The sequence below is a fragment of the Dermacentor andersoni genome, chromosome 2 (genome assembly GCF_023375885.2).
Source record: "Dermacentor andersoni chromosome 2, qqDerAnde1_hic_scaffold, whole genome shotgun sequence".
NCBI lineage: Eukaryota > Metazoa > Arthropoda > Arachnida > Ixodida > Ixodidae > Dermacentor > Dermacentor andersoni.
Genome location: NC_092815.1, coordinates 68,082,575 through 68,092,963, shown reverse-complemented (window position 1 = coordinate 68,092,963; position 10,389 = coordinate 68,082,575). Strand labels below are relative to the sequence as shown.

General features: G+C 45.2%; 1 protein-coding gene across 1 annotated transcript in view; it reads left to right on the top strand.

Moving 5' to 3' along the window:
• Positions 1-10,389, top strand: part of LOC126541925 (proton-coupled folate transporter-like) — a 49,476-nt gene that overhangs the window by 21,962 nt on the left and 17,125 nt on the right. The gene's annotated exons all lie outside the window — the stretch shown is intronic.

The window sequence follows — 10,389 nt, the reverse complement described above, 5'->3', positions numbered from 1 at the left end:
GTGAGGGGAAAGCGACACTATATACAAAGAATATTACCATCATGTATAACACAACCATACCTCGCACGAAAATATAGAAATGAGAAGCTAAATACCGTGCATTCAAAAAGTTGGAAGGCGATTCAACCTCTACAGTTGACGTCGATCAAACATTGTCGCTCCAGCGCGGCTTTCACTAGGGTGCCTGAATGGCGAGGGAGGAACCATTCAGGCAACCTAGAGATCATTCAGGCACCCTCACAATAACTTCTGCGGTTTATATACCTCATGCGCAAACTCAACTCGCCAAGGAAGAAATTGTATTTCAACGACTTCAAATTGAGTCGCCTTCGAATTTCTTTCCTCCATTTTGGTCTCGTATAACGACATATGGCTATGTGTGTGTGTGAGAGAGAGAATAATTTTAATAAATTGGGGAAAGGTGGATAGGGGATTAGGAGCTTGATGGGTGGCGCCCCAAGTCCAGGGCTCCACTGGCTTCTGCCGCTAGCCGAACGTGACCAAGAAGAGCCTTCTGCACCTTCGGATCTGAGCTGGCGAGTTGTGCCTCCCATTGCTCCAGTGTGTTTGTTAAATTATATCTAACTAAGTAGGCATTTAAATTCGGTGGTCTATTTTGGCATCCCCATGATATGTGGTACAAAGACGTTGGTGAGTCGCTACACCACGGACAGGCACGCCCGTACATTGTTGGGAAAGTTTTGCTCAATCTTAATAAATTTGGGTAGACCCCCGTTTGAATCCTGCGGAGATCTGTTGCGTCTTCCCCTTGCAAAGATGTGAGGGGGGGGCCGTATCTTTGCCGCATGCCGCTCTGGTGGGCAAGAATATCGCGTGGTGCCATACGTGCCAGATCGTTATCCTCCTCCTCGCGACGGCTCTCCTGTGAAGTGGCGGGTTGAGAATGTGTGTGTGTGTGTAGCCCACTATCAGTGGCGTAGTCAGAAATATTTCTCGGGAGGCGGGGAGAGGTGCAGGCTGCCTGGCATACCCATCTTTATTAGTTTTTTTTTTTTTGGGGGGGGGGGGGAAGGGGAGCCGGGCACGTACCCGGTGTTCCCTCGGGGCTAAAGCTATGGCCACTATAGGCATGCACATTTCTGTCGTTTCAGCGATGCGATTCGCGCGTATATGTCTTGTCGCACACGTGCGCGTGCCAGTTTCAGCTGAAGTCGCCCCATCGACGCGCCGCCGCTGCTGGTTGGCGGAAAATGCGCGTGTATTGAGGGGCTTTAGTTGGCAGATGGCGCTTGGAGACGCTGTGTGATATTTCTAAATATATTCTGCACCAACCAGAAAAAAATCGCTTCGTAGATATGGTGCATAAGTGCGAAAATGGGCGGTGCATCGCTTTTGGGGTCAACTTCCGAGATCCCGATGTGCGACTCCTGTGGGTGCGAGGAAACCAATCGAGCGCCGATTGTGTACCTGCCCTCGCTACGATGTACAACGCCTCCCTCAAATTAAAATCACGTTTGAAGGGTGAGGCCCCGTAGCTGACACGGAAAGAAAGGATTGGAGAGGCAGTCGGCATTAGCCAAGAAACAGCCTACACCAGAATCTGACAGACCACCAACCTTTATAACAAAATATTCTAATGCCCTCCCAGACATAAACAACTTCTTACAAAAATACCATCCAATATTATCAAGTAACGAGTGTCTGACAAAAGCGTTCCCGGTTGTACGAAAGGTGACCTATCGCTGCAACATAAACTTTAAATATATGTTAGTGCGCGCAAAAGGCAGCCAACATCACTGCCCCGTAATAAAAGCATGTTGTCGCCTCAGGTGCTAAACTTGCACGCACCTACAAAGTGACATCAAAATTAAAAGTTAAATAGTTAAACATACGAAGTGAAAATTACCTTTCCTTGTACTAGTTCGGATGTGATTTATATGCTTGAATGTTCCTTCTGTAAGAAACAATATATCAGTAAAACGGGACAATCAATGAACGTCAGGTCAAACGGACACCGCGCGGACAGAGCTGAAATGTTTCCAATATATCATCAGCCTATTTTTATGCCCACAGCAGGACGAAGGACTCTCTCTGCGATCTCCAATTGCCCCTGCCCGGCGCCAACAGATTGCAACTTGCGCGTGCGAATTTCCTAATTTCATCACCCCACCTAGTTTTCTGCCGTGCTCGACTGCGCTTCCCTTCTCATGGCACCCATTCTGTAACTCGAATGGCCCACCGATTATCCATCCTACGCATTAGATGACCTGCCCAGCTCCATTTTTTTTTCTCTTAAGGTCAATTAGAATATCGGCTATCCCCGTTTGCTCTCTAATCTACACCGCTCTCTTCCTGTCCCTGAAACTTACGCCTAACATTCTTCGTTCCATAGCTCCTTGCGCGGTCCTTAACTTGTTCACGAGCTTATTTGTCAACTTCCAAGTTTCTGCCTCGTATGTTAGCACCGGTAGAAGGCAGTGATTGTACACCTTTCTTTTTAGTGATAATGGTAAGCTTCCAGTCAGGATGTGATAATGTCTGCCGTATGTGCTCCAACCCATTTTTATTCTTCTGTACATTTCCTTCTCTTGATCAGGTGCCCCTGTGAGCAATTGACCTAGATAAACGTAGTCCTTCACAGACTGTAGAGGCTGACTGGCGATCCTGAACTCTTGTTCCCTTGCCAGGCTCTTGATCATTATCTTTGTCTTCGGCATATTAATCTTCAACTAAACTCTTACACTTTTTCTGTGAAGGTCCTCAGTCACTTGTAGTTAGCCCCAGTGTTGCTGAACAGGGCAATGTCATCTGCAAACCGAAGGTTGCTGAGATATTCGCCGTCGATCCTCACTCCTAAGTCTTCCCAGTTTAATAGCTTGAATACTTCTTCCAAGCATGCAGTGGAGCGATTGTGTCTCCTTGCCTGAACCCTTTCTTTACAGGTATATTTCTACTTTTCTTCTGGAGAACCAAGGTAGCTGTGGAATCTTTGTAGATATGTTCCAAGATATTCACGTATGCCTCCTGTACTCCTTCATTACGTAATGCCTCTATGACTGCTGGTGTCTCTACTGAATCAAATGCATTTTCACAATCGATGAAAGCCGTATAGAGAGGTTGATTGTACTCTACAGATTTCTCGATTACCTGATTGAGGACATGGATCCATTGTAGGATATTCCTTTCTGAAGCCAGCATCTTCACTTGGTTGACTGAAGTCAAGTGTCGCTCTTATTCTATTGGAAATTATCTTTGAGAATATTTTATACAGTATACTGAAAGTAAGCTAATGGGCCCATAATTTTTTTAATTCGTTAACGTCTCCCTTTTTGTGGAGTGATACAATGTTGGCATCCTTCCAGTTCTCTGAAACACTTCAAGTCGTGAGATCGTGAGACATTGCGTTAAAGGGCCTCAATCTTTTCAAGCATATTTCCTCCATCCTATGATTTAGTCGACTGTTATTCAGTCTTTTCCTGCTGCCTTTCCCCGGGTCATGTCTTGCAAGTCCCTTCTAACTTCATTAGCGTTTATCTAAACTTACAGTACCATTATTTTGCTCGTCTTCTTTTGAGTAATTAGCCGAGATAAATTAATTAACTTTTTAAATATAGCTTGGAACGTTCAGGCGTCAATAGGAAAGTTGTGGAGCTTCACAAATATTGCCCAACCCAGGCACTTCCAACGAGATAGACTTAGCGTGACCGTTTTTATTCGGGGAAAACGAAATCCCGCGGAGTTTAAAAATACCACGTGACAGCGCGCTCTGTGCGCCCGAATGCGCCACGATTACAGCGCTCTCAACCGTGCTTTGTAAAAAACATCGCTCGCTTCGCGCCTTTCGGGTGGCAGTTGAAATACAGCGCGGCTCCCGTTTCCGCGACGATAATTGCACTCTCACGCTAGCAGAATGCATGCGGAGGAAAAATGACAAGCTCATGAGTTCGAATTTGGGAGCAGGACCCCAACAAGCAAACACGCATTATAACAAGCTTGATAACGTCGTGTGAATTACGCTGGTTGTCACAAAAGGAAGAATTGTAAACTGACACGGAATGTCGTTTTTTAGCCTCCTGTCCATTCCTTGTCGGCAGAGAATTTGTAATTTCATATTACTTACGTGCATTTTCCACGTCGTACAAAGTTTCACACAGATGGCTCTTTTCATGGACAGCGGTTGTATAGATTTATTCGCTGGGATGTCGGTCTAAAGAATGTGTTCAAGCAAGTCGCCCTCTGCTATAATGCAGTACTGGCACATTTTCAGCACGTCCGATGTAGCTTTTTTGATGACGCAAGACGGCATCTCGCTGCAGGCCTCATCAATATCTGCCTTTAGCGCTTCTGGTGTAGTTGTAGGTTTGCGGTACACTCAGTCTTTCACATGTCCTCACAAGAAGAAGTCGAGAGATGTCAAGTCCGGTGAGCTTGCAGGCCATGCGACTGGTCCATGCCACCCGACTCGCTGGCGTTTGAAGGCTTCGTCAAGCCAGGCTCGGGCAAGGCTGCTGCTGTGAGCTGGTGCACCGTCGTGCTGATGCCAAGTTCGCTTTAAAAACGCAAGAGGAAGATCACAGCGAAAATCTTTGACTGGGCCTTCCAAGATGTCGTTCGCGTACCGCTGAGCAGTGAGCACGGGGTAAAAAAAATCTGGGGCCAATTATTATTCCGGTAAAGATACCGCACCAAACAGTGAATGGCCATTGATACCGGTGTCTGGTCTGCGCCACCAAATGCGGGTTCGTATCGCTCCAGTAATGCGCATTATGTATGTTGACTTGAGAATTCCTGGAGAAGGTTGCCTCATCTGTCCAGAGCACTTTGTCAACAAAATCCGGTATTTCGTCACTGTTCACAAGGATCCAATTTGAGAAATCAAGCCGGCATTGAAAGTCTCTTTCTTGCAGATTTTGATGCAGTTGGAGCTGATACGGATGCATGTCAGCCTTCCTATGAACTCTTGATACTGAAGACTGTGAAATGCCGACCTCACCACTCACATCACGCACGCTGGAACGAGGGTTTGCAGTTATGAACGCCAAAATGTATCCTTCCGCCTTTTCACTGATGGTCCCCTTTCTGTGCCGCGTCTTGAAGTTACCTGTTTCTTTCAGCGTCAAGTAACTCCTCATAATTGTGTTCTACATGTCCACCAGGACATGTAGAACTACCTCATCCACTTCGCCCTCGTGTACCAACTCTTCACATACGTTTACTACGAGTGGCGAACCACCGAAGAAATTTTCGCGAATTGTGTGCCCTGAGAACTTTTGATGTCGCCTGTTTGTCATCGCCTGAAATGTGCTGTCGCAGCTCAGCACCCAGCATCTGCGGGCATCTTTCCTTCTGAACGAGTTTTCATCTATCGCTCCCCTTCGAAGGGCCCACCGCCACAAAGCGGTTCTCGAGGCAGCCAGCGTAGGTGCACAGCTCAAAGCACAGAAGTTGGGAAGCGGTTTACGAACTTTCTTGAGGAAGTCGCTCCGCAAGCGAACTATATATATGGACAAACTTTTACGTTGTAAAGGCTACAACCTATAGTCTCTCTGTGTTATACTAATCTGGAAATAGTTGCCTTCTTTTAGTCTACCTTCTCTGCTATGCTCTCTCCCTCTCTTTTTGCTTCCCTGGCTGGTTGGTACATGTTTACTGTGGAAAATGGCAGCGCGAAATCATTTCTGTTTTAATTATGGGGTTTTTACGTGCCAAAACCACTTTCTGATTATGAGGCACGCCGTAGTGGAGGACTCCGGAAATTTCGACCACCTGGGGTTCTTTAATGTGCACCTAAATCTAAGTACACGGGTGTTTTCGCATTTCGCCCCCATCGAAATGCGGCCGCCGTGGCCGGGATTCGATCCCGCGACCTCGTGCTCAGCAGCCCAACACCATAGCCACTGAGCAGCCACGGCGGGTGGCAGCGCGCCATAAAGGTACACCGCACTACGAGACGGACAAGGACGAGCATCTTAGTTTGTTTTGTTCGTTCAGACCTTCACGCACAATTCACCTTTACTGCGTATTGGAGAGGGCGAAACGGTTTTTTCTTCACGGTATACCCACTCTCCAGACAGGAGAGAAGTATTTTTTTAGCAATTGAAAACAAGTTGTGTTATTCAATAAACAATCCTAAATCTCCGTCGTTGCGGTTTTATATTCGAGCCCACTCCTCCATCAAAGATGCTACGTGAAAAGACGCAGACGAGAGGCCATGTACAAATATATTTCAATCAATCAATCAATCAATCAATCAATCAATCAATCAATCAATCAATCAATCAATCAATCAATCAATCAATCAATCAATCAATCAATCAATCAATCAATCAATCAATCAATCAATCAATCAATCAATCGTCTAATTACCCATCCAATGTGTACAAACACAGGGATACGCGAGTATCCAGAAGGGGGTTCATAGCACGAGACTGTAAGGGGACCTCCTGTAATAGAACACACAGAGGCACACACGCTAGAGAAAAAAAAAATATGGAAGAATACGGTACAACAGTACAGCATAGTATAAAGATAAAATTACAATGAAATGAATGAGTAGCAGGAATCAGTAAAAGAAATAATATGCAAGTAATCAAGTAATGAAGCGTACAAGGATAATAATGAGCGCAGTAAAAACTAAAGATATTATATTGGCTAGGAGCCATTTAAATCGTTAGTGCATAGGCAGAAAGCTTTTGTTGAAACAATGATAATGGTGGCGAGTGCTTAATACCTTATGGAGGCTTGTTCCAGAAGTCACTCGCTTCGAAGGACGTGGTATGTTTGCCATAGTACGTAACAATGACAAAAGAAAGCTATTGTTCGATGCGAGCTTGGTTGAATTGGAATTTCATACATTAACTTTTCTAACGCATCATATGGAATGTTGTGATTAAGTGTTGTCTAAAGTAGTATTCCAAGTTTGTATGTGAACAAACAGTGTGTAGGTAGTATTTGAAGTGTCTGGAGTAACGGAAATGCGCTTGTTAGGGGTGAGCTTGAGGTTAGAATGCGAGGAGCTTGGTACTAGGCGATGTAGTGGCTAAATGTGAGTAAGGCAACTTTTACATTATGCTATTATACAGCACGAAATATGACTATGGATGAAAGTGTAGTGCATGGTAGGTCAAGTATGTGTGCTAAAATATGGAGTGCCTTAGTTGGTGTTCTGATCCTCTGAGCAAGGTTTTATTTTAGATGAGGGACTTGATTAGAAAAGTTTAGGTTTGTGTCAAGCCTAACTGCAAGAAATGCGCATTGTGACACGTTACACAGACGCCGGTCGCTTAATGTAATGCAAGGATTAAACACGCGGGTGGTATTACCCGAGTGAGACACCTTAAACTGAGTTTGGCTCGCGTTCATTTTTGGGCCATTAGATGAGCACCAGTCTGATCAGTATTTTAGATTGAAAATTAAATTCAGAGGCATGACGTGCCAAAACCACGATTTGATTATGAGGCACGCCGTAGTGAGGGACTCCGGAATAATTCTGACCACCTGGGGTTCTTTAACGTGCACCCAATGTACGGTACACAGGCGTTTTTGCATTTCACCCCCATCGGAATGCGGCCGCCCCGACCGGGATTCGATCCCGCACCCTCGGACTTAGTAGCGCAACGTCACATAGCCACTACGTCGTGCACCACGGCATATCAAGTGTTTTTTGATCAGTGCTTATAGTTTATGGATTACGCGGTCTATTGAACTGACAGCAGTAACGATAGCAGTAGAATCCGCATATATAGGAAGGGCTGGAGAAATGCAAGGCAGTTACGGAGCTAATTAATATTTATGAGAAAAAGCAGGGTTCCAAATATTGAGCATTGTGACACACCTTTGTTAGTAACGTTAAAGTCAGAAAAAGTTAGAAAGTTAGAAACCGAAACCGCTTGTTTCCTGCTAGATAGGTAATTAATGATTAGGGTAAGGGCACTTCCATCTACGCCTATCGCAGTGAGTTTTATTCGATAATATCATGTACAATTAAATCAAAGGCCTTGGTTAAACCAATGAACAGAGCACGGGCGAGAGAGCCCGAATCGTTAGCATCTTTAAAAATATCTGCAAAAGAAAGCAGTGCGATATCTGTCGAAAAGACGGAATGGCAGCCGAACTGATGAGGTGATAACAAAGCAGACTTTCTTAGGTATTTGATCAATCGCTTTTCAATGCACCTTTCTGTAACCTTGCTGAAGGCGGACAAAATTTCAATGAGATGGTGCTTTAAAACCTGCTTTGACAAATTTTTTGATACCATCAGCAATTTTTGCAGATACGTCGCACTAGCTTAAAGGCAACAGCCAGCGTTAGTCCTAAGATCATTGTCATCTTCCCAGAGACGACTGGTTTCTTCGTCCTCAATGGCACTAGTCCGTAGCAATATACGAGGTGTGATCATTCTTAGTTTTTACAGAACTTTTAAAGAATCGCCTGTGGCAGATAGCGCAATTCTAGTCCTTGAGCTAGATTATTCAAAGAGGCGGACGTTACTTGCACGAGAAAGCGAAACGCACAATCAACTAAATAAATGATGAAAAGTCACAAATTAACTTTTATATTAATTACTTTACGGCACATACTCCTATTTACGTATTGTAGCCGGCGAGCTTGCAAGACATCCACGTGGGACAAATTTTGAGGATGGTACGAGTTCCGAGATATGCGCCATCAAACTAGCGGTAAAAATGCACCGTTTTTCCGCTTACCCCCCCTTTTTTTAGAAGAAAGAGCTATTTTATACATTGAGACAGAAAGGTAACCGGAATGCCCACGTATTTCATCTCACACTTTCGTAATGAATATATCAAAACTGGTGCCACCCTGAAAATTAATTCCAAGTAATATGACAAGCTCACCGGCCTACAATTCGTAAATTGTAACTTGTGCCGTAAACTGTTGATGAAGAAGATATTTAGTGAGTATTTGTTAATTATTAGAAAAACTTAGAGCACTGCGAACACACAGGACGTAGAAAAGGAAGACGTACCACAAAGCGCGCATGGTATGTGTTCCTTTTCTACGACCTGTGTGTTTATAGCGCTTTTAAGTTTCCCTAATAATGCGTTACCAACTACCCACCTACCCATCCTTTTGTTAATTAGTTGGATATGTCCTTCAATTTCGCGTGAAAGCACGGCATTGCACAAGGGTGGAGCGGATGTGTCAGCGTCAGTCTTCTGTTCACACGCCTCGTTCGTTTTGGCATCACAAAAGGAGCTGTCTGACGCACTCCCTCCGTCGAACCCATACCGCTTCGTCAATCCGTTTCTTGTCTCATCGGGTGCGACGCACCGCGCTTGAAGTTTCGAAAGCTTCGGTCTCGCGCACCTCTTATCTGCCTTTGCCGTGCTTTTAACGTCTGAGAAAACTTGGGTATCCTCATTGTGGGGCTTCAATCCGCGTATCATTCGGCGTGGCTTTTTGTCTTTTATTTTTCAGACTATCACTGTGGTATATAGAAGCAGCAAAAATACGCTGAAGTAAATACAGAAACAAAACTTTCAGCTGAAGGGGGTCCTTCGACTGTCCCGTCAGCCGGGTTGCCCAATCAAGACGCACGTGTAGAAATCGAAGCAATATAAATTTCGTAAGTGCAAAGAACAGCGCCCAAAATAAAATGAATAGTGGAGAAAGAGTCTGGGATGGTGCGTCTTCTCAGTTTCTGCCTTCATCGCAACAACAGACGAAACAAGCGCCTCTCGAGTCACACGAGCCGCTAACATTAGCATCCGCTTCCGAAACGCTGTATACGGTGGACTAAAATAAGTTCTGCGCATAGCGCAGTTTTCCGTGACACCAACGATGTCGTAAGGCGCACCTTTGTGTTTTGTTTTTCTCTTCTCTCTTTCGCCGCCGATTCCGCAAGCATGGCGTCTGTGCTTGTATTGCACATGTCGGCATCTCACGCATTCTTGGAGCAGAACAGGCTCGCTCCGCGCTCGTCAGGAAACAGGTGGGCCGAAATGTTTCGCGCTTCGACGGTCTTAATACAGGCTCAGGCAAACGCGCGAATACGGACTAGTCAGGGTTCTATAGATAGGGAAGTGGGCGTAGGGAGAAATGGTATATGGCAACATCAAATGCAGCCTGACAAGCTCGTCTTCAATGTCGGGTGTTCACAGGCACACTTCAAAGTTCACGGGTGCGGTGGGACCGCGCTTCGCTGGCGATGTGGGGGCTAAAGCGAGCTAAGCCATGCGACTGCACGGGAGCTCCTCGCCAAGCAAACGCAAGGTGCTCTTTTGACTTCAACGAGATCCGTGAGGCGAAAATACATGATAGAAGAACCTTACTTCTTTCTAATACATTGTTTTTCGTTATTGTGTGCATGCGCCTGTATATTTATGTGAGGACGTCGCACTGGCTTGTCGAACCGTATCACTACTTCGTATATAAGGTGCCAAAAGAACAAAATGGAGAAGCCTGTGC